The 26077-nt window shown below is 30.5% G+C and overlaps 1 protein-coding gene and 1 long non-coding RNA gene across 4 annotated transcripts in view; one reads left to right on the plus strand and one right to left on the minus strand.

The window, feature by feature from the left end:
* LOC123270511 (calcitonin gene-related peptide type 1 receptor-like) overlaps nucleotides 1-25278 on the minus strand; it is a 280947-nt gene extending 255669 nt beyond the window's left edge. For all 3 annotated transcript variants that reach the window (XM_044736600.1, XM_044736601.1, XM_044736602.1), the window contains exon 1: nucleotides 25082-25278. The gene's annotated coding sequence lies outside the window, so the exon portion shown is untranslated. The remainder of the gene's footprint in view (nucleotides 1-25081) is intronic.
* Nucleotides 4836-26077, plus strand: LOC123270513. Its single transcript, XR_006510617.1, has 3 exons — nucleotides 4836-5052; nucleotides 18026-18029; nucleotides 26065-26077. It is a non-coding gene; the product is annotated as an uncharacterized LOC123270513 (long non-coding RNA).

Below are 26077 nucleotides of genomic sequence, written 5' to 3' on the forward strand. Positions count from 1 at the left end.
AAAAAAAATCTTGTTTGGTTTGATATTTTTTTTGATTGCTAAAAACATTTTTTACTCTAAAATTTTTTATTTTTTACAAACGTTTTCTTATTTTTTTTGCTATAGTACATTCGGAAATTTAAATTATTGCATATTTCATTTTACTGTGGTACATTTCAATTTCTACCATTTACTATGTCTGATTTCATTTGTTTCGGAAATTACTATGGGCCATTGTAAAATTTTATTCTGAGTCAATAAGGTTCACTAGTAATATGCACCATTGTAATATCTAAAATCCATACAGAATAAAAAATAATGGAAATTTCTCACCGTGTGCTAATTAGTGATACAGCATCTATGATCTCATATCTTTAATTTAAAGTTACATGGAAATGTTTATATTTACTACAGTGAGACGTGTTGCACCCGCGATAGTTTTACGTTGCACCCGCGACTGGATAAAAAGTGAATAATTTATAACATTTATTTCTTTTAATAATTTTATTGAAATTAATAATTAGTTTATTTTGTATTCTTTTAAAGAATGTACAAATAATTTAATAAATATTCCATAATTAATAGACTTTTTTCATTCTAGCTTCATGACCTTTAATGGTGGGCCAATTTCGTTGCACCCGCGATAGCACTTTGAACCTCTCCTGTGTCTATTTAGACATTTTATTAAATGTTTTTTATATTAATTTTTGTAAAACAGATTACAATGTAATCCTGCGACCAGTCATTTCTTTAAAAAGAGTTTTTATTTTCTTAGTAAGAAGCCTTGAGTGAGTCTAAATGTTGCACCCGCGAGTACGGAATCGCCCATTTTCTTTATTCGAGTGAATTTTTTTTTCAGTGTAAGTATTTGTAGTTAATAAATTAAAATATTAAAGGTATGAATTTCCTGCAAATTTTATGAAAATTAACCCATGATTTATGCTATTTTAAATCTGATTTTTGGGGAATTATTAGCCATTAAATTTTCGAATTTATTCAAAATTACTATGAAAAAAAATTTTAAAACATTTCGCGTGCTTAAAGGTAAAAGGACTTATAGTTAAGGGTTAATAGGGATTTATGCTGAAAGGGCGTATAAAAAATTTTTTTTTTGCCATTCGGTTTGAAGTTGTCTGAAACGTAAAAACCTGTGAAAAAAAAAGTTGGTATCCTAAAGCTGAAAGGGCGTATCTCAAGATATACGCCCTTTCATCTTTAAGAAAAGTACTACTTAACGGTAAAAAGGCGCATAAAAAAAAATTGTATTTTTTATACCAAATGTTAAGTAATGGTTTCACAAGACAAGTTATACTAAAATAACAGCCTCATATACAAAGTTTGATATAAACAAATAGCAAATAAATCAATCAAAGACAAATAACGTAAAAATTAAATAATAAAAAAAAAATCACAATGACAGATAACATTCAAATATTTTGAAATTTCCCGTTTTAATCGCCCTATTGAATATAATTACTGGTGCCGTTTACAGAACAGCTGTTTCATCATGATCAAGCATCCATAATCCAAATTTTATAGTAACTATTTCTTAAAATGAATAATTCGACGTTTATAACATCGACATTTTGACCATTTTTAGTTATTTTTTCAAAGTTAAGATTGCAATTGAACTATTTTCAGGCAATGTGTAGTACAACCGACTTATGTACGTTATTTAATCGAGAATATCATTCAGTGAAATCTACCTTCCATTTCAGGTTTGGCCTAATGGCGTTTTTTAGATATATTTTATTTTTTAACTTTAAAAAATTGTATAGTTAAGGTTTTACGCCGCTACTACCACAGAAAGTTTTTTTTTTCACATTTTTAAACTACGAATATGTTCATTCGTTAACTGGCCGAAAAAAAAATTATACACCATTTCACCTTTAGATCACCAAAATTTCGAATTCTTATAAGTAAAAGGGCGTATAATTAAAGACATACACCCTTTTACCTTTGTAATTTTTTTTCAATTTTAAGCGCAGAATGTGTCTACTATTGGATTGGCAATAAAAAAAAAAAATATGTGCCCTTTTACTTTTGCAAAGGTAAAAGGGCGCATAAATTGTTATAAGTCCTTTTACCTTTAGGCACGCGATTTATACACAGAAAGAAAAATTTCTTGACTGGAAAACAAAATTCTTGGCTCAAGAAAATTTTCGGGTGCCTGAAGGAAGACCGAAGTTGTGTTGGACGAAGTAAAAATTTTTCTTGAAATTCTATTCTTGGTGGAAGTAATTTTTTCTTAATTCAAATTATCATAAATACTTGATACAATAAATTTTTATATTCGATCAAAATTTTTAGATACTTTAGAGAAGCAGCACCACCTACTTTTGCTGAGAAAAAAATTTTCTCACCTTAAGAAAATTTTTCTCTTGAATATTTTATACCCATTTTATATTATTTTAGCGTGCAATTATACATATTGAATGAAAAAAAAATGATGAAATATTATTTGATCTTCCCATTTGACATGTTAATCAATAAAAATATTGATTAAAAGTTACTTCTATCTTTATATTTAATTTTTTAGAGCAAAAGAGAAATTTTCTCAAGACAAGAAAATTTACTTCTATTAAGATCTAAATTTTTTTGGAGCAAGAGGCTGAATTTTCTCAAAACAACAAGATTTTTTTGACTTAAATAAATTTTCTTGGATCAAGATACGTATTTCTTAAAGCAAGAGAATTAATTTTGTTGGAATAAGTGAAATTTCTTGTGTCAAAAAAAATGTTTTTTTCGCTCAAGAAAATAATTAGGAAGAAAAATATTTTCTTGGCTCAAGTGAACCTTTTTTTCTGTGCAAAATTAAAGTCCAGTTAGACTTGCTTGAAGGAAAAATAACTTTAAAGCTTTTAAATTTTATAAAAATTATAAATTTCATTCGATCAATCACTCAGTTGTCCTCATAAACTGTCACCAGTTCAAATGCCGCCTAAATCACCACAAAAAATTTTTTATCAAATGAATCTCCAATTTTATTCAGTCCCACTTGCTTTAGACGAAAAATAACTTTGGAGCTTCAAAATTTGATAAAAATTTTGATGTTATATTTCAAGTCTACACTGATAAAAAAAATATTTTCATTCAAGAAAAATATTCTCGATCCAAGAAAATTATTTTGAAGAGAACTAGTTGTCTTATTTCAAGAATTTTTTGTCTTGAATTCATGTTTCTTGGATTAAAAGAGGTCTAATCACTCCGATCGATAACATTTTTACTTGGCTCAAGACTATATTATCTTCGATCGATACAAGTGAATTCGTTATTCAAAAACAATTCTCTTCAATAAAGAATAATTTTATTTCATTTAAAGAATTATTGATTGTTGATTCAAGAACAAATTTTTTTATTTATAATGTTATAAGTTTAAGTCAGAAAAAAACTTTGAAGTAAAAAAATTTGTATTTCTCTATATGCCGAAAAATATTTATTAATACAGAGAATAGCAAAAATACAAAAATTTACATGCTTAAAACAAGTAAAATAATATTTTAATTCAAGAGTGGCGCCATACTTGGAATAAGTCGGTAATATCTTGAACCAATGTTACCGTCTATCTAAACTTATTTATTTATTTATTTCTTTACATCAAGACCCAACAGCAATTGCCAATAACAGGGTCACGAGATAATAACTTTAACGTCCTTTTACAAGATTATATTACATATAAAAGAAAAGGTATAAACAGCAATGTTTTAATGCACTTGCATTTTGAGAAAATGAAAAGAAAAGAAAAAAAATAGGAAAAGAAAAACAGAAAAATTTGTGTTTTTTAAACATCTGTATAAATTTGAAAACTTAGCTAAAAGAATTTAAATTGGTAATGATACATTATTTAGTTGAATTATACAATTTAATATCGAAAATCTCTAGGAAAAAATGTTTGAATTAAGCCAAGTTTCATTTAAAACACAGACGTTACACTCAACAGACATTATTACAATATATTGTTCCAAGTTTTGACTCAAGGCTACAAGCGTTGCAACAATAAACTGAGAAGTGTTTAATAAAGAATTTAATAGAGTTATTTTATTCCAGGAGCTTGTTGAAGTTGTTCCAGCTTCAGAGGATGTTTGACGATGGTCGGCTGCCCATTTCTCGTCACTATCCGCAGATTTGTCTCTCCCAGTTCCTTCCGACGACGCAATTCTGTGACCATAGCTTTATGTTCTTGACGCTGACGGAGAGTGCGGTCTTTCGCAATTGATATTCGCGTAAAGACTTCAGGAAGTTGGCCTAAGCGCTTCACTTCGGTGATTTTCTGCACAAGTGTATCAGAGTGACTAGGTTGACTAAAAATGATTTTGAGAGGCCTTGGAAGAGACAGAGCAGGCGAATATTTACCAAGGCAATGAACATTTACTGGAGCGAGATCGATTTGTAGGGCAGCATTTAAATCCATGATGACTAAGATCAGCTTGGTTTCTCTGATCATGACTAGGGTCCTTGGATTCCTGGAGACCGAATACAACAACGTTGCTGCACCTGCTAATGCGATCTTCAACTTCTGTGAGAATCGAAGCCTCCGTTTCGCTGCGGGTAGTTTGAATTATGCCAGCCAATAAGTCATGAGCCAATGACCCAATGAGTCAATAGAGACAGTGTTTTTGGTTATGTCAGCACAGGCTGTGTCAAGACGATTTTTTATTGACTCATTGTCCGACTCAATCGCCGCCACCCTGTCGCTAAATTTTGCAGACAGTTCTTCAAAATCAACACGAAGTGCATCAACGCTCGCTTTCACCGGGTCAAAGATCTTTAATGAATCTTCGTAAATTTCTTTTCTAAGTGTAACGTTTTCTAAGCAGAGCATTTCCCTTATGTCATCCAATGAAATAGCTTTTTCTTTATTCACGGCCGAAAGCACGTACTTGCTACTTCTGTTGGGAATCAGAAAGACCGACATTTATGCTTTGGTAGGGGCGCGCATGCACGCTGCTCTAGTGCGCTGGAAGAAACTAGTTGTGCACTGAATTGATGTACGAGGCAGCGAAAAAAAGGTATTCACCAGAGCTGACGCGGTTTATTGTGCACTCAGGCCTAACCTTAAAATTGCTTTTGTGGGTTCTTATGTCGTTGTATGTTGAAATTTATAATCTAAAAAATTATATCGAGTGAAAAATAATAAAAATTTTGAAAAATGAATGCGTTATCATCATCAAAAGGAAATTTTAAGGAATTTCGATACGGAAGCTAATCTAATTATAAGAACAGATACGTTACCTAAAAAGTCTGCAGATAAATATTTACACAGAAAGAAAGGTTCACTTGAACCAAGAAAATATTTTTCTTCCTAATTATTTTCTTGACACAAGAAATTTCACTTATTCCAACAAAATTAATTCCCTTGCTTCAAGAAATACGTGTCTTGATCCAAGACAATTTATTTAAATCAAGAAAATTTTCTTGTTTTGAGAAAATTTCTCTCTTGTTCCAAAAAATTAAGTTCTTGACAGAAGTAAATTTTCTTGTCTTGAGAAAATTTTTCTTTTGCTCCAAAAAATTAAATATCTTAATAATAAATTTTCATTAATATTTTTATTGACGAACATGTCAAATGGGAAGATCAAATAATATTGAATCATTTTTTTTCATTCATTATTAATAATTTTTATAATTCTTATAGTTCATGTACTGGTAATAGTTGTGATGAAAAAGAAAATATGCAATAATTAATTAAAAATAGTTGACAAATTACTCGAAATAATTAAAATTCTGATAAAATTAATGATTTTAATGTATTTGAGTAATCAAAAATTAATAAAAATAAGACTATTCAATTGAATTAATTTAATTTTAAAAAGTTACTATTATTTTTGTCTATTTAGATGAAGTCGATACCCGCCCCCGACCAGCCGCACTCGCTTCGCTCGTGTCGCAAATGTCGGGCGAGCATCGACAACATACTAAGAACATTTAACTGTAACCTTAATTGATTTGTAAGTCAGCGTACTTTCAGCCGAAAATAAAGAAAAATAGTATACACCACACGGGCAGAAAGTTTGAGAGCCCTGAACTGCGCGCCATGATGCCCTCGGCTTCGCCTCGGGCATCATGGCGCACAGTGCAGGAATCTCAAACTTTCTGCCCTTGTAGTGTAATATACTATCTTAGGACCACAACACTTTTGAAACCCACCTGTCTGCAGCACATTTTGGGCTTTTACACAACCCGGGTGGTACAGAGCTAGACATTTGTTGCAGTTGACAGGTTCAGTTGTGACAATGTTACTGCCACAACCTTTACATTTTTTAGGCGTAAACGGGCTACTGCCCTGTGATCCAATACTTAGTTTAGGAGGCATTTTACTAAACACTGACTGGAAGTGACACTCTTTTCAAAAGTACACAATGACACAAACTGTATAAATGATGCCAAAAACAGTGATACACGTAATGATTATACTGCAGCCAGTATACTATAGTATATCGATACGCCGATAAGTCAGGTGATAACAAAATTATACTATTGTAATGATGATAATATTAAAGTTGGAACTAGTTCACTAAGTCAACTGGAGGCAGCGCCTCGTGCGCTAGCAAAATTATGGTAACTTGAAATTTTATGGTTATTTTTAAAATAACTAAGATTCAAATATTTTGATTAATGATACCGCAGGCTGAGATGGAAATGACCGTGTTATTATCACAATGTCACCTCTGAGAAGCAACGAAGCGAATAATATCAAACAGTATGATTTAGGCATACACTGAAAACTATGAAATGCAAGATAATGTGAGAGAACTTTTACGCTGTTGTTAGTTGGACGCCACCTTTTTGAGTTTTCAAGAGAAAGAAATTCTTGAGCGAAGTTGTATATATCTTATTTTAAAACAACCAAGTTTCTTGATTCGAGAATCAATTTCTTAAGTTAAGAGAATTGAATTCCTTAAAACAAGAATGACATTTTGAAAAAAAATTTTTTCTTGAATCAAGTAATTTTTTTATCAGTGTACTAAATATACAGTCCGTTTGAGTAACTATTGGGATAGGTCTGTGCAGACGAAATGATAAAAGTTGAGAATTTGGGTCAGAAAAATTAAGCTCCAACAATAGCAGAAGACAATAGTGTCCAGTGACAGACATGATAAATCGGAATTATGGGGATGTGACAATTCAATGCGTCTGTATCAGTCATGTCAATCCTCTACTGTATATCCAACACACAACAGACAGAAAAAATAAGGGCAAGTGAAGTATTAACTTTTTGAAGGAGTTTGGGTGACCACGCCTGTTCTTTATTGTCTGGCTATCGTCCACGATGAAGAAAACGCTAGCAACTAAATAGAAAGAAAAATAAATATATATAAAGTAAAGCGGACAAAAAATATCGTCAGAGGGTCACAACCCTTACGCGCAAAGCTAGAAAACGGATTACTTTTCTTAATGATTCTAGTTCTGTAGTTGAGAAATTGGGAAAATCACGAGTTAGTTTTCTTTAAAAGTTACCGAGTTGTGACTTGGCTAATTTATATTAATATTTTTGTTTGCAGGCCGAAGAGTAATAAAGAATTTTACTTCGTTTTTTATTTTCTGAAGCCTGGGATCAAAAATTGTAGTAAAATGTAAAAAGCTGATGGACTTTTTTTAGAGGATTTATATCAGTAATATCGAGTTAAGCCGGCAAAAATTTTATGACAGTGCTGTGATGTGACAGGGCGACGGTCTCATAAAAATTGAATTTTGCACGGTCTAGCCAAAAATATAACAAGATCTTTGTGTGAAAAATTTTTTTAAGTTATGATTTGAGGATAGAATTTAATTAATTAAATTTTAATAATTTAAAAAAATAAAGGAGAATTTATAATTACAAATAGTTAATAAGTAGATACAATAAATTTTTATATTTGATCACGATTTTTTGATACTTTAGGGCAGCACCGCCACCTACTTTTGCTGAGAAAAAAATTTTCTTACCTTGAGAAAATTTTTCTCTTGAATATTTGATACCCATTTTATATTATTTTAGCGTGCAATTATACATATTGAATGAAAAAAAATGATGAAATATTATTTGATCTTACCATTTGACATGTTAATCAATAAAAATATTAATGAAAATTTACTTCTATCTTTATATTTAATTTTTTAGAGCGAAAGAGAAATTTTCTCAAGACAAGAAAATTTACTTCTATCACGAACTAAATTTTTTGGAGCAAGAGGCTGAATTTTCTCAAAACAAATAGTATATTACATACCTAGGCCAGTAAAATAAGAAAAGTCTCAGATCACATGTAATTGTTGGCCGAGGCGAAGCCGAGGTTAACAAACATGTGGTCTGAGGCTTTACTTTTTATTGGCCAAGGTTTGCATACTATTTTTCTGCTCGACGTAGCCGGAATGTGGCAACTTTGTTTAGCGCAGCGGCCAGAAAGTTGCCACTTTCCGGCCGGAGGGCAGAAAAAGATTTTCTTGCTCTCCTACCCGAAAGTACGCTCTTTCTGGACGCATTTTACTCCAGAAAGAGCAACATTTGTGGCTCGTTTTGGCGCATGCGCGCTACGCATATTTTCTGGCCGGGAAGCACAGAACCTCGCTTTTTTTCATATTTTCGTGGCGCGAGTTTCATCTGTCTAACAGTCACAACATCGTCTGTATGTAACATGTCAGCGCATAAGCTAACCAGAAAATGTCAAAGAAATAAAAAATAATTTATAAGTAGATTATTATTAATGAACTATTTAATAATAACACTACACAAATGATTTATATAAAAAGTTTATACAAAATAAAATATAAAAGTTTTGTGGACTTTATTAATTTAATAAATAAAAATTAATTTTTAATTAACTCAAAAAAATAAATTCTGTTATTAGAACGAGTTTAAATATTTGTGCCAAGTTCTGTGCACTTTGAATTAGAACAGTTGTTAGTAAATGTTAAAATAACTTTTTTTTTTTTTTAATTTATTAATTTTTACTTTTTTTTTTATGTCCGCCCCGATCAGCAAAGCCTCGGCTTTGCAAAAGTCGGGTGGCACCCCCCTCGCGCCCGGCAAAACCTCAGCTTCGCCTCAGTTTTGCAAAACCCCTTCCACGGAGTTGCGTACTTTCGGGTGGAGAGCAAGAAAAATAGTATACAACCCACTACCAGAATGTTGGATGCCCTGACGTATGTGATATGATGGCCTCGACTACGCCTCGGCCATCATATCCCATACGCCAGGAAATCCAACTTTCTGGCCTTGGGTCGTAATATACTATTCTTGACTTAAATAAATTTTCTTGGATCAAGATACGTATTTCTTAAAGCAAGAGAATTAATTTTGTTGAAATAAGTGAAATTTCTTGTGTCAAAAAAAAAATTTTTTTTCGCTCAAGAAAATAATTAGGAAGAAAAATATTTTCTTGGCTCAAGTGAACCTTTTTTCTGTATAAATATACTTTTCTTCCAAAAAATTTTTATTAATACCCAAAAAATATTTAGTTAAAAAATATTGAATCAACTAAGAAATTATTTTCCAATAAATAAATAAATTGATCAATAGTTAATAAATTCTTCTATCAGTGTATTGGATAATATCCAGGTACGCCCTTTTGTAGGACCGCACATACATTAGGTATAACACTAGATATTAACAGCGAGATTAGATCGATAACAAAACTATGTTAACTACCCATCAACATTTTAGCCGCTTCCTTTACTAATTGCCTGGTGTGTATTACATACTATATTCATCCAACATATAATATATATAAAGTACAATGTAGATATTATACCGTATAAAACAAGTTAACAACCATCAGCTCCAACATTTCCCCAGACTCAGACTCAAACCCAGTCTTCCTCGCCGTTTAAATAATACCGTAAGCCGCTGAAAAATAATAATACGATTGCTCGACTCAAGTCGACCGAAATAATTAATACTTCATGTACTGTACCCGTTTATGTAAATATAAAGCATGTAGATTAAATTTATCGCTGTAATACGGATAATTAATTGAATTTTATCTGAAAGTTCGGGAGGGCTGGTTTGTTATGACGATTAATGATTATTCAAAGGGTGATTGCGGATTAATGACTCGCTCGTGAGTTTACGATTTTTAGGAAGCAGCGGATGAATGATGGATGTTGTATAATTATTTTTATTTATAGTGACAATGTGGAGGATTGTTCAAGAGAAAAATTTGAGGGCAGTTGATTGTTAATTTTAATGAAATTTTCAGGATGGTATTTTTATTTACTACATGCGAGAAAGACTACACTTGGCGTAGCCTGGTGGTGATTTTTGGAACATTAAGAGAAACTTGAGATTTTTAATAAAAACTAGCAACCTTGCAGTCACTATGTGACTGCTGTGACTTGTAAATTATAAATAAATAAAATTTTGCTTTATTAAATAATAAATTTTGTTGAATTGCACTGTACTTTCTTAAATATTGACGTTTTTAAAGATATAAGCTCATTCCGATGTTACACTCATCAAAAGCTTTCATTTAAGTACCCGCATGCATTTTTGACATATTTTTCATACATACATTTATATAATACATATAAATATATAAAATATATGAAAAAGTGATGTGGGTACTCAAATAAAAGGTCTTGACGAGTGTAATGTCAGGATGAGCTTATATCTTTAAAAATGTCAATAGTTCACAAGATACAAGGCCATTTCTTAATTAATGAAAATTAATTTAGCATATATTTATATATATAATATATATTTTGAAGATATAAGCTCATCCTGATGTTACACTCATCAAGAGCTTTCATTTGAGTACCCACATGCATTTTTGATGTATTTTTCATACATACATATATATAATATACATAAATATATGAAAAATTGATGTGGGTACTCAAATGGAAGGTCTCGATGAGTGTAATGTCGGGGTGAGCTTATATCTTTAAAAATGTCAGTAGTTGACAAGATATAAGGTCATTTCTTGATTATGTATCTAGAGATAGAACATTTTCGAATGCAGCCTAAATATTTATTATAATAAATTGACCATCGGTGAGAATGATATAAAACCTTGAAAAGGCATAAATTCAAGTCAAGACCTTTACAATGACACTAAATTTCACTAAAAAAAAAAAAAAAAAAAAACCGATTTTATCATATGACTATTCTGGAGAAAAAATTTTTCTTATTCTATTAACTTATTCGAAACTACTTTTTTCGATGCGGTTGCCACAATATCTCAAGTTCTAATTAGCCGATTTACTTGAAATTTGGCATGAATATTTTTTAAATATCTCTCTATCGTATGAATCAAGAAAAAATGAAAATTTGAAATTTGTAAAATTTTAAAAAATTCGACAAAGCTAAAAAATTAGTAAAAGAATCGACCTTTATTTTTGACTAGCCACCACTTTATGAGAAAAAAATTTTGTTTTGTAAAAAATGGATAGTAAAAATATTAAAGATGCACGAACGAACTATGAGGATAATGACTTAGTCCGCTCGGCCATCATGCCGCTAGGAACCATAACTATTAGAGATTCAAGAAAATTAAATTTCCTACAAAAAAAGGTCTCTTATTATTTTCTTGTATTTTTAATATTTTATCTGTAATTTTGAATTTAATTCTGTACTATAAATCTCTATCTAAATAATCTGTATGAAGAGATTATAGAAGAATTTTTCGTAAAGAATTAAAATAAAAATTATGCGTGAATTATTAGAGGTACGAAAAAATTGATAAGATTATTTGTAGAAAACCAAATTTTCTTCAAAACAAGTCTCTTACAAATTTTTCATATTTTGTATATTTAAGTCAGAATTTAAATTCTACATTCATAATAAAGCTTTTTTGTAATTTAATTTTTACTCTATAATTATTTTTAAGTTCACGTCCCAATTCCGGACAAGGGTGTCCTAATTATTGAACCAACTAAAAATCTGACTAATTATTGAATTAATTCAAACTAAATATCTCGAGGCAAAAATGAAATTTTCCCGAGAATACTTATCTTGAATCAAGTAATTTTCTTCTAATGTATGAAAAAGAATAATTAAGAGAGTTTTAATTGAAAATAATCCGGGTCGCGAAACTAAAAATCATAATAAAATTCCTTTTGATAAAAAATGTTGAGAATTATGCTCCAGTGCCGTGAATTTCATTAAAAATGAAAGAGGAAATCAACGTGGGGTTTATAAGCATTCTATTATTAATAGAAAATAGCTGGCAGGTAGACCAGAATCTAAACCCGAAGCTAAAGCTGAAGAAGTTGAATAGACGGGATCGATGCTCGCTTGGGTCATGGTAAGTGTCAATGTATCACTTACACATAAAAGTTATAAATAAAAAAGGGAACTCAACTGTAGACTCTAGACGTATAATCTTCATCAATTTATCTCACGATTTACGTGTTTATTATTTTCCGATATTGAAAGCTTTTAAATCTATTGCCGCTCGGGGCTCAAACTTATTTTGTTTGTGTAAACACATTGCGTAATTCGAGGAGATAACCCGAGTCGAAATTTAGAGCCTATATAGATCCCTCTAACCCGAAATAGATCCGACTGAGAGCCCTGTAGTCCTTTAACTCCGACTTTGAACCCAGGGGTCCTAACATTCACCGAGAGGTCCGATTTTGAACCCTCAAGTTCGACAATATCTGTCTTTTAATATTAATAAAATTCTACTAATTATTTTTAAAATATTTATGATGATAAAAAAAATTAAAGATTAAAAAAATTTTTTTTTGCTAAACAACTCAGAATCGTCCAAAACGGGAAGATCAGTAAAAAAAATTTTTTAATTTATCAACGCCAACAGGGCGTAATTCAAAGGTATATGCCCTTTTGGTTTTATAAAAATTTTTCTGAAAGTCAAAAGGGCGTATAAAGAAAATTATGTTTTTTATTATAAAACATGAAAATAATGCAGCATCGCAGAAGTAATATTATAGAACTGGTGAAAAATGAAAAATTAAACTATAAAAAGGAGTAAAATGAGCAACGAAAAAAATTTTTTTTTAATTTTCTTAAAATTGTCAAATTTTTTAGTCAGTTTTATTTGACTCTATTTGAAATTCGCGAAAATTACCCAATTTTTTTCTCTTTTCTTATTTTGAAGCTATTTTGTAAGATTCAAATCAAGAAAAAATTAACTCTTTTAAAAAATGACTATGATGATTAATAGTATATTACACTACACAGTAAAAAAATTTTCGTAAAATTTAACATAAAATTTTGTGTAGATGTTTTTTTTACATAAAATTTATGTTAATTCTACACAAACGGTTTGTATTGATCAATCCATCCATTTTTTAACACACTCAAGTGTTAATTCAAAGTAAAACTACACTTTTTTAATGTTACTGGCCAACCAACACAAAATTTATGTTAAAGAATTCTTCATATATAGTCACGTATGCCACACAAGATAGACATGTAAATGTGATAGCTTCAACGTCATTTTAATTTAGTGGATTTTAATTTGTGTCATTACGTAAAATACTTAAATGCAGCTAATAAATATACAATTGTAGTGTATAGCAATTAAAAACTAAGTAAATAAAGGGTAATTTATATTAAAACATCCGATAACAGAATTGTAACCTTAAAATTCATTACAAGGTTAATGTCCTTTCTAGTGTGAATCTAGAAGACAGAATAAATTTTAAATTATGAGAAAATAAATAAAATAAGAAAAATTATAAATTTTATGATTATGAATCTAGCAGACATGTTGATTTTTTTTGACAAATTATTTACAAGTTAAAAAATACTTAAAAAAAATTACACGAATAATTCTTCAAATTTTCTACAAGTGAAATTTTTTTTTTTTAATTTTTTTGTAATAATTTTTTCATTAAAAAAAATTGTAAAAATTTTCAGATGTCGGCTAACTTAATTTTCATTTATTTTTTTGAATTAGACAAAAAAATAAATAATTGAAATTAATAAATTATTAGAAAATAAACTTACAGTTTTTTTAATTTCCTACATGTGCATTTTTCCTTTAATTTATTATTTTCAATTGCTCATGTATTTTTTTTAATCACAAAATATATATATATTTAAATTATTAGTAAAACTCACATATTTGACAGCTGATCTGAGTAACACAAAGAAAAAGTTACAATCAACACTTTATTTGTGTTATGGATAACATTTAAGTGTGTAGAAATCCGAGAATCAGCCAATGAAAGTTTTAACATATTTTTGTGTTACTTTTAACACAGAATTATGTTGATTTCATCAATACAAACATTATGTGTAGAATTAACATAAATTTTGTGTAAAAAAATCATCTACACAAAATTTTATGTTAAATTTTACGAAAATTTTTTTACTGTGTATTAGGGCAGAAAGTTTGAGATTTCTGCACTGCGCGCCATGATGCCCGAGGCGTAGCCGAGGGCATCACGGCGCGCAGTTCAGAACTCTCAAACTTCTGCCCGTGTAGTGTATACTATTTTTCTTTATAGCCGGTCGAAAGTACGTAAAATATTTCATGTACTGTATCGAGAAAAAATTGATGCCTGCCCCCGACATTTGCGGCACGAGCGAAGCGAGTGCTGCTGGTCGGGGGGGGGGGGGGGCAGGCATAAAAAAAATCTAATGTAAAATCAAATAAAAAATAATTAAAAAACATTTTTTTTTTAAATTTTTAGATTAAATAAAACTGAAATTTAACCGGTGACGTTATCCGAGTCGTCTAAGGCGGATGGCCTATAGAGAATTCGGACTAGCTTACCGGCCAGGCGTGGGTTCGAATTCCAAGCTGGTCTTAGAAACCAACTTGGTTGATATTCGGCCCTTGCCGCGTAGGTTAAGATTTACACAACCCAAAAAGACCCAACGTACCACTCCCAACAGTTAAAAGTCGGCGATATGACCACAGCAGTTAAAACCGACTCTAAATAATAATAAATAAAAAAAAAAAAAAAAAAAAACTGAAATTTCTTGAATTCAACAAATATAATAAAGATTACTCTCGGTTAAAAAAAGAAAAAATTAGCATTTTATCTGAAAATAACAATAATTAATAAAAAATCAAATTAAATTGTTGTTACTGCGTACATTTTTCTAAATAATTCATTAATTAAATAAAGTTGATACATTTTACACACGTCACTGTCAAACTGAATCTCAGTTGAACCTGGTTATAAGTTACATCGGATGATCTACTCACTCTTACGACAGTTATATTTTTATCTATTACACAAGACTATTATACAAGTTGTTATTGATGAATTTCTCTACTGATGCCATTACGTGGATTAGGTCTTATGTGACTCAAAGAAAGCAGCAGGTGTTTGCTAATGAGTGCGCATCCTCTTGGAGGAATGTATTAAATGGTGTGCCACAAGGCAGTGTGCTTGGCCCTTTATTGTTCTCGCTTTATATTTCGGATCTCTCTCAACAGCTGAGCTGTCGATATTTGCTTTATGCTGATGATTTAGTAATATACTTTCCCTGCTATCCAGAACAGATAAATGAATGTGTTGCTGCCCTGAATGCGGAAATAGTTAAAATTTTAGAATGGTGCAATATCAATTACCTTAAGTTAAATGCATCGAAGACGAAAACTGTGATTTTTGGTAGTAGAGTTAAAGTTAACTGTAATAATTGTAAGTATGCTGATTGTATTCGCGTAAATGATTGCATTATTCACTACGATACGACAATTAAGTATCTTGGCGTGTTAATTGATAGCACTCTCACCTGGGAAAATCAGGTTATGAGTGTTTGTAATAGGGCAATGCGGGTTCTGGCGCAGTTGAAGATTAATAATGAAATCTTCAACGAAAAACTGCGTATAAAGCTTGTCACCACGTTAATATTCCCAGTGTTTGATTATTGTTATGCGGCTTGCTGCAATATTACTAATTACTCGCAAATGCGATTACAGCGCAAAATGAATTGCTGTGTTCGCTATATCTATTAAATTGCGAGGGCTGAACACATTACTCCGTACTTTAAGATGCTAGGTTGGTTAAAGCTGAGTGACAGAAGAAACTACTTTATAGCATGCCTATTTTACAAAGAAATATATTTAAATTATCGTCAGCTATTTAAATGTCACTTAGAATTTTTGCCGGTTGCGTTGCGTAGAGGCGATGTAAGGGAAGATTATCTGCGGCTACCTAGATCTAATTGTTGTATGTATGATAACTCGTTTCTTGTTCGTGGTATACGCATCTGGAATGCGCTGCCAGCTGAAATTACAAAAGCCGAAAGTTTCGAAATATTCCGTAATGTGCTATGATTATTATTTCCAAAATTATTGATCTGCTATATTGAACGTTTATTACTGCTATTGAAGGTTGTTGAGCTTTGTATAACACAAGTATTATTTATAAGCATGATTAACATGTTATTACTGTTAATTACTATATTTATTTTGATTTTATTTTATATATCTAAAACTCTGTACATCATACACTAATTATAAATGTATATTTAATGATGATTCTGAGGAAGCCTAGGCTCCAGAATCCAATAAAATTATTAACTATCTATCTATCTATCTATCTATCTATCAATCTATCTATCTATCTATATCTCTATCTATATATGAAATATTTCATGTAAGTAGAAGAAAGAAAGAAATATAACCAAGTTGTATTGTACCATCAATCGTAAATGATCAGCGTAAACAAAACATAGTTAGTAACAAATGACTAATGTTAGTCGCGGTAGCAAAAGCATTTGCTCCCGCTGTTATAGAAGGCGAATGTGTAGCTTAATCAATGCACGAATCTTTAACTTTCTGCCGTGAAATAGGTGCAAAAGATGCGTACTTTCGACCGAGGAATAAAGAAAATATATTTTTTTACTCGACGGGCAGAAAGCGTCAACTTTCGGCCCGCTGCGCTAAATGAAATTGCCGCTTCCTGCCTTCGTCGAGCAAAAAAATAGTATACACTCCACGAGAAGTAAATAAGAAAGCCTCAGATCACATGTTTGTTGACCTCGGCTTCGCCTCAGATTACCACAAATTAAAAATTTTTCTTTTAAATTTATTTTTTTTTTTTAATTTATTAAGGATTAGTTTTTTGATTTGGAATAAAATTATAATCTGTATTATTCATTATAATATACTTATTATTCATTCATATTATTCATACACGGAAAGAAAATTGTACGAAAAATTACAATGAAAACATCGTAATTTTTAGTATCGGATATTGCAGTGCCGGACCAGTAATTTATACGATGCAACATCGTAAATTTCTATCATTCAAATTAAAAAGAAGTTTAGGTCACCGAAAAAATAATTCTGTATCATCCAGGAATCGAACCCGGTGTCCTCTCCGCCTCAAGTCCAAGGTTTATTCCCTCACGCTATCGGAGGGATTAACTAAAGTTTCTATTCAGTCACATAATAAGACCCTCGATACAGTAGTTGGTTATCTTTCGGTGGTGGCGTCGCAAACTACTAGACTCTGTCTCTCTTTTATTAAAACATATAGTATGCGTCCTTATTCACTTGCTCTTACGGAAAAAAAATTTACTAAATAACATCGTAATTTTCAATAATTCAAATTGTATTCTGTAGACGGCAGCATCGTAAAAATCGAGATACTGAAAGTCTAGTCCTGGATTACGATGTTACTATAGTAATTTTTCATAGGATTTTTTTTTCGTGTATATATTTGATTGCAAAATGCACTTGGAAATCATGATGTAAAAATAGGTACTATCTGCAGATAGATTCTAGTTAAATTCCAAATGGACGCCACTTCTATGTAAGATGGGACTGACCTGCATGCGCGCGGTACTGACAACCATCTGAGACAAATAAATCTCAGATGGCTCTGAGCGCCATCTCGGATTGAACTGAAATAAACGGAAACTGTACTTACTACAGTCTACATAGAAGTAGTAACCATTTGTAAATTTTTTTCACTATAGATGGAACTAGGTTCCATCCAACATGGAAACCAGTTAAATCTCGTTTTTTCCGTGCAGGTCGTGCATTTAATTTTTTAATTCTCAAAATTACAATACTATGTAATGTATCCGCATAACTTTACCTTATTTAGAAGTTGCAAAAAATAAAAGAATTTTTTTTTTTTAATTCAAAAAATCCCATTTTTGAAGAAACAAAAAACACAGTTCTAAAAATTTCAGGATCGTTGAAGATCAGTGCAAGGTATTGTACAAAAAAAAATTGAGCCAAAATTTTAATGTCAACCGTCATTTTTGACGATTTTCGAAAATTCAAAATTTGACAAATTTGGCATTTTTCAAAATTTTTTTCCAAAATATTTTTTTTTCAATATCTCAAATAATATACATTTTCATTTGCTGATGATGATTCAATGTAATAATTTGAATATTTGACCATTGAAAACTTTAGATTCATAGCATGTATGAGCCCATAAAGTTCCTAAATTTTTCACTAAGTCAGGTAAATGAATTAACAAGTGATTATTTAATTTATTGTTAAACCAAAACAATGACGTATCGTCAAAATTAAAATGGTCTTAAAAAAATTAAAATATAACGATTTACAGTTGAATTTTTAATATTGATAATTTTAAACATTATAATTTACAGTAAAATATTAAAAATATACAGAAGTATGTACAAAATCTTCAGTCATAGAAGAAGTTGACTCTTGCATTTTTTTAACTAATAAACATTCGTAAAAAATTGTTGATTTTCATTAAATAACATAAATTATATAAATAATAAGCCGCCACACTTCATCACCTTGTAGATTTAGTTTATAAGAATGATGAGATGTGCATCAACTCATCGATCGTACGGTGTAGGGGTTAGTTATCGGTCTGGCAAGCGCGCGGCTCGGGTTCGAATCTCGGTTAGAACGGAATGCGAATTTCACTTTATTTCTTTAAGTAGCGAAAGTTAGGTTCAAATTAAGAGTCAAACGGTCTAAACTTGCATTAGCTCTACATCAAAATTAAAATAAAAAAATGACACTTAAAAAGTTCTTTTTTTATCATTTTTTTTCAAATCGCATGGGCCAGACTTGAAAATTAACTATTATTATTATTACTATCATACTGTTATTGTGTTGTTATTATTATTATCATAAAGTAGGGCACAGGGGTTTAATATTGGACCTAATTTTTATTTCTACCAGCTCCGACTTTGGACCTGCTAGTGTCAAAAACGGAAATTTCGGCCACTACAAGGTCTAAAGTCGGAGTTAATTTAACATGCCACTAGAGTCTACTTTGAGCCCATAAGTCCGAGTGGAATACTACTTATGGAGGTTCTATGTCGGCGTTAAATTTCGACTCGGGAATTTCAATGCATTAAGATTATTATGATTCTGAAAGTACCTAAAGCTTAATGAAAAATCCGAACCGAAGGATTTTTAGTTGTCGCTAATCATCGAAGGGAAGGAATGGTAATCTTGGGCTTGTGGTTCAATGGGCCGGAAACAGTGAAGCTGTTTGATAGTTGTTCGTGATTTTCCAATTGAAGAATCTAAATAGACACTCGTTTTTTATTTTCAATCATCACTTTAAACTTGACATACTTAATAAACAGCGACACTGTCTAACAGATGAACATTGAGCCATAATACATGTTGATAGAGAAGCTGCAGGGAACTATCGCAGGAAATGTTTTATTTATGCTCACGTATCAGCATTTTTTTTTTTGCGTTAATTGCATGGGAAGTAGAAAAATTAATCATTGGAAAACTGAAGCTAAGAATTAAAAAATTGAATTTTTTTCGAGTTCTTTGAATTTTGGAAAAATGGCTGCGACCAAGTGCTGCCCTGATATAAAATAAAGCGAAAATTAAAAAAAGGGTAAATGTAAATTGTCACCGTCCGAAAAGGAATAATTAAATTTTTTGGAACGAATAATAGTCGAAGGGGTTGTAGTTATAATTCTTAACGTTTGTTGCCGTTGAGCATAAATATAAATCCCGGAGTGACGAATCGACTGTTAAGTTTTAATGAAACAACGCGACGAGGCGACTGTTTATTAGGGGACGGACGGGCAAGACGGAGAGGGTGGGTAAAATGAATAATCGTTTTAAATCGCTGGTCGGTCGATAGAAACATTTTAAACAGCAATCTATCAATCTGTTATGTAACTACACTTACCGTTATCGATAAAGCATTGGTTTTGCATACTTGTGGGAATTTTTTTTATAAATATTGAAATTTAGGAAAAAAAAAAAATTTTAAATCGTAAGTATGCAGTACTTAGTTTAATGTTGTTAAGGACGATGCAGATTTGATTTTTTTTCTTCATATTCAGGACGCGGTTGATATTTTTGCGACGATTGTTTTGATTGAAATGTATTTTCCAATCAGTATTCGTTTTACGCGACCTGAGTATTCATTTTGCCCGCCCTGGTAGGGCAAAACGGATAATGTTGACTTTTTTTTTTTTTTAATTTCGAAGAAGAATTTCTTTGTTATTATTTTTATTTTACTTTAATTATAAACTTCAATTACCCAAAAAATTATTAGCCAAAGTTAAGAATGGATATGATTGTAATATATATTTGTTATTTCATTTTCAAATTAACATATCCGTTTTGCCCGTCCTTCCCCTAGATTTAAAATTTTTCACTCCGTTCTATTAGACTCCCGGTTGCCACGCGAGACTTACTCCAATCCCAACTGTTAAATACCTTGGATTAATTAACAAGACAATAAAATAAATAACGATAATAGTAACGACAGAAGCGACGGTGCGAGCGCAAGTGGATCTGCTGAGTGAGACTATAATTGTTGTAACGTTATTCACCCGGTAGCTGAATTCAGCTCGTAATTAAACTTGTTGCTGGCCGTCGTTAACTTCATTTTTAAAATCCCATGTCCCGCTCGGAAGATAACCGACTAATTACTGTCAAAACCGGCTAATTATAAATTTCATTTATCTCTCGTGAAGTTATTTATTTGCCTAATTGCATCGATCGCTAATGAGACGACGCTTAATGAAAAAAAGGCAATTGCTTTCGACAGATGAAATTATTTTTCCTGAATTTTAATTCTGACCCGCTGATTAATCATCGATGCTGCCGTCTCGTTAAACTCGGACCACTATTAAATTTTAACGAAAAATCACCTCGATTATTAACGAGGCAATGAAACAAAAGTCAAAAGTCATTTTAAATTCAAATTCTCAAATAAAACTTTTCGCGCGTCAATTTAAGCTCACAAAAAAACTAATAGACTTCCCACTCAGCATTTAAAATCCCCATCACTCACAAATAATTTAACTCTTTGTAAACATAGCCTGGATATTCTGATCAAAATAAACAAACCGTCTGAATTTATTTACCATTCAATAAAAGATGAATTAATTATCCAATAAATCCCTTTTTAAACTTATAATTTTATTATACCCATGTTATAATAAATTTTAAGTTACGAGTATAATATTATAATCCCGATAAAGCATCAAGTGATATATTTCCCTGTGAAACAAATTATAAAAAAAATATTCTCCAGCCGTTCCAATTCAAATTTATACAAATATATATATTATTATAATGTCATAAATTTCCGAGGTGGAAATCTAACTCGCACGCACAGGAAATGAGCCAGGATTTATTTTTAATGGATAAAAAGACGAACGAAAGTGTGCTCATATGCACTGGAATAGAGCAATCTATATGTAAATGACATATGCTTTCACATAAAAAATTCTCTGACACGTTTTTGCGTCATATGTGCATTTAAATTTTTACTTTTTAAATTTTATCATTTTAAAAAGAAACTTTTCATATCAAGTACTTTGAATTCATTAGGTATCAAATTTACTCAGCTCTCTCATCTAAAATTCAACTTTAAATTTACTTACTCGAGAGTAGTGCAAGCATCAATTTTTTCACTTTAAATTTTTCTTTTTTTGTTATTAAACTTTTTTTAACAAGCAACGCTTAAGAATCTTTCCGATACTTGGCTGAACTATTCAACTAAGCAAACTATCACAAAATAACACACAAACTTTTTAACAATGAACGAGGTTTTAAAAAAATTAAACTGTCATTTCAAGAACGAAACTTTAAGAAAAATTGTCACTTATTTTTATAAAAATACCTTCACTAAAAATTGAAAAAAAATTTCAATCTTAAAGTTTTTAATACAATTTTTTTTTAATAAAATTTATTATTAAATAATAGTACTAATAATGAGACTTGTCACTTATTAGACAAACGTTGTTTTGTGATGCACGCGGGCAACTGGCTGTCGACGCATCTATATCTTCTGAGGCGGGTGTTATAATACAAAAGCATGTCTTGGCAATTGCGCGCGCCTGTTTAGCGGTATATATTTTAATAATCGACGGCGCAGGCGTTTATATCGCGCGCTTTTTTTCCTAAAACGCACTATGTTCCCTCATTAACAATCGTCACAGACATATATATAGATAATTACAGATTACAAGATAAAAAAAAATCATTAAAATTTTTTTGACAAATTAAAAGTCAACTGGTAAAATATCGAAGCCAATGTTGAAATTGAATAATAATTTTTGCTGAAAAAAAAGAAGTTTTTTGAATAGTTTAAATTTGTATGTTAATATTGTGTTTACCATAAATTTGCTTGTTTTAAATACGAGTTAATGAATTTTAATTTTAAAATGACACTTTCGCAATCGATGCTTACAAGCTATTATTTATAAATTAACGCCTCGAGTGATAAATATTTATATTTTGCTCATAGAATTTTTTTTAAAACCAGACTTGGTAAAACAAATAAAAGAAAATTTGTTCAAGTATCCTAATTATCTATATTATTAAAAGAAAAAGAAAAATTTTGTGGCCAGGATAGTCATATGATAAAATCGGCTTTTTTTAGTGAAATTTAGTGTCCTTGCAAAGGACTTGATATGAATTTATGCCTTTTCGAGAGTTCATTGTAAGTATTTAGGCTGCATTCGAAAATACTCTATCTCTAGATACATAATTAAGAAATGGACTTATATCTTGTGAACTATTGACATTTTTTAAAATATAAACTCACCCCGACATTACACTTATCGAGACCTTTCATTTAAGTACCCACATCAATTTTTCATATATTTAATTATTTATATATATATGTATATATATATATATATATATATATATATATATATATATATATATATATATGAAAATGCATGTGGGTACTCAAATGAAAGCTCTTGATGAGTGTAATATCGGGATGAGCTTATATCTTCAAAAACGTCAATAATTAAGAAATGACCTTGTATCTTGAGAACTATTGACATTTTTAAAGATATAAGCTCACCTTTCATTTGAGTACTCATATCAATTTTTCATATATTTATATATATTATATATGTATATATGAAAAATATATGAAAATGCATGTGGGTACTCAAATGAAATCTCTTGATGAGTGTAAAATCGGTATAAGCTAATACCGATTTGTGAACTATTGACATTTTTAAATATATAAACTCATCCCGACATTACACTCATCGAGACCTTTCATTTGAGAACCCACATCAATTTTTTATATATTTATATATATTATACTAGCTGTTACTCTCCCGCTCCGCTGAGCGCTTTAAAGAGTGGCATTTTTAGATCTAGACTTGAAATTTAATTAGAGTATTGTTTTGACTTGCACAGATTCCCAATTCTATCGAATTGGCATACACCTTTTATCCATGTAATTATTCGAGCTAATATTCATTGTAACTTTCAATGTGCAATCATTATAACATTCCCGTGTCTTTCTTACAAAAACCCTAGTAGAAATAATCGAGTTTTCACTCGATATAAACCAGTAACTGGCCAGCGATATAGAGTAAAAACTCGAAATCGCGCCACCTACAACTAAATCATAAACATTGGTCACACTGACACTATACTTTTACGAGTGTGTATGTCTGTTTATTTTTTTTTATTAACCTGTACGCATTATTATTTATCTCCAATAAAAAATAGTTATTTTATTATTTCATTGTTAGATACATTATTATTAATTTATTAGTCTAATAATTTTATCTATTATATAATATAAATATAAATGAAACTTTTAAATCATTTCGTTTATTAAACATCACTTTTATTTTTTTTGACTGTTTTATTAACCCTTGATAACCTGAAAATTCTCAATTGACAGTTTCACGAAGGCCGCCATGTTTTGTTAGATCTCTTGTAAAACTGGCCAGTTACTTGACAGAAACTCGATATTACACTGGCCAGTTACTGGTTTAAGTCTAGTCAAACTGGCCAGTTACTGGCTAAAAACTCGATTTCATTTCTACTAAGGAATGAATAATAATTGATATGAAAAAAAAAATTTGTAATGAGCATTGAAAGTTTCAGTTAAAGAAATTGCAGGTCTCATAAGTGAAGAAATCTGCCTAATATATAAACATAACCAATAGAATTAAAAAATTTATTTTAAACAAATGACAATCGAATAGAATAAATTTCGTTGCAATAAAAATTCATTATTTATGAGTCAAAAAATATAGGTTCCGAATAAGTAATCACCACCATATCATATACTAAAACCTTCTCCGAAACACACTACATCTTATGGTATAAGTATTATTCCCATCGGTTCAGTAGTTTTCACAGTATAACCGGACAAAAAAATCGGCTCTCCATTTATTAGTATAGAATAGATATGTATAAATGAAAAATATATAAAAATTCATGTGGGTACTCAAATGAAAGCTCTTGTCTCATAATTAAGAAATGACCTTGTCAACTATTGACATTTTTAAAAATATAAGCTCACTCTGATATTACACTCATCGAGACCTTTCATTTGAGTACCCACATCAATTTTTCATATATTTATATATATAAATATATATATATGTTTAAATGAAAAATATATCAAAAATACATGTTGGTACTCAAATGAAAGCTCCTTGATGAGTGTAACATCGGGATGAGCTTATATCTTTAAAAAAGTCAATATTCAAAAAAGTACAGTGCAATTTAACAAAATTAATTATTTAATAAAGCAAAATTTTATTTATTTATAGTCCACAAGTCACGGCAGTTACATAGTGACTGCAAGGTTGCTAGTGAGTAATTAAATTTATTTTATAAATTTTACTCGAAAAAATTAAAATTTCAAATTTTTAAATGCTGACAATAATCTTCGCATTTATCAAAAAAATAATTGTTTATTATTATTAAACTTTATCACAGCCTTAACTTATAAATTAAAAAATTCTTAACAAAAAAACAAATAAATTTTCTTTACTCACAATATTATTGTTTGGTATCGTAATGCTTGCCTTATCGAGTGGGTCTCGGCAACAGCACTATCTGCTTAAAACTGACCAGCAATTGTGACCAATACAATAAATATCGTCACTAGATCGGCGAATAAATTTAAAGCAACAAAATACGCATTCCATGTAGCCAAACTTATCGCCCACGAACACGATCCGATTCTGTCTCTGCATCTGCAAGTGTAAGTGTATTAATTATTCTGACGCAAACTCAAATTATTTACCAATCACTTACGTATGTTGTATGTTGTATATTTGATAAAAAAAAAAATAAAATAATAAATAGTATTTTTTTCTATTAACTTTATCGCGTCGTTTATTTTTAAAAAAGCAGGAGGGAATTGACACAACTGATACGCTTCAGTAACGATGATCCGGCCACACGCGTGCGTGACAATCCACAGTTGACGCTGAAACAGAAAAAACAATTAAACAATGTCCTTATATTCCCGAATGGTTTATAAGTATTTGACAATCGAATACAGCATAAATTGCTTTATAAAATATTCAATTTCTACATTATTTTTTTTTTATTTATTCATCAAGGGATTAGGGATGAAAAATAGTATTTTTTTTCTCATCCCCTACGGATCAATTTGGTGTTGGTTTTCTCTTATCATCACCATCTCCCCTTTTTCTTCACTTTTAAGCCACAAAAGTGTTTATTTTCATGCCTGCGCATTGGCAATAAGCCTTAATTTTCCATCATTTATTATTTTTGTATATGTTACAATTATAAACATACACAGAAAGAAAAGTTTCTTGACTGGAAAACAAAATTCTTGGCTCAAGAAAATTTTCGGGTGCCTGAAAGAAAACCTAAGTTGTGTTGGCCGAAGTAAAAATTTTTCTTTAAATTCTATTCTTGGTGAAAGTCATTTTTTCTTAATTCAAATTATCATAAATACTTGATACAATAAATTTTTATATTTGATCAAGATTTTTAGATACTTTAGGGAAGCAGCGTCA

The sequence above is a fragment of the Cotesia glomerata genome, linkage group LG8, assembly GCF_020080835.1.
Source record: "Cotesia glomerata isolate CgM1 linkage group LG8, MPM_Cglom_v2.3, whole genome shotgun sequence".
NCBI lineage: Eukaryota > Metazoa > Arthropoda > Insecta > Hymenoptera > Braconidae > Cotesia > Cotesia glomerata.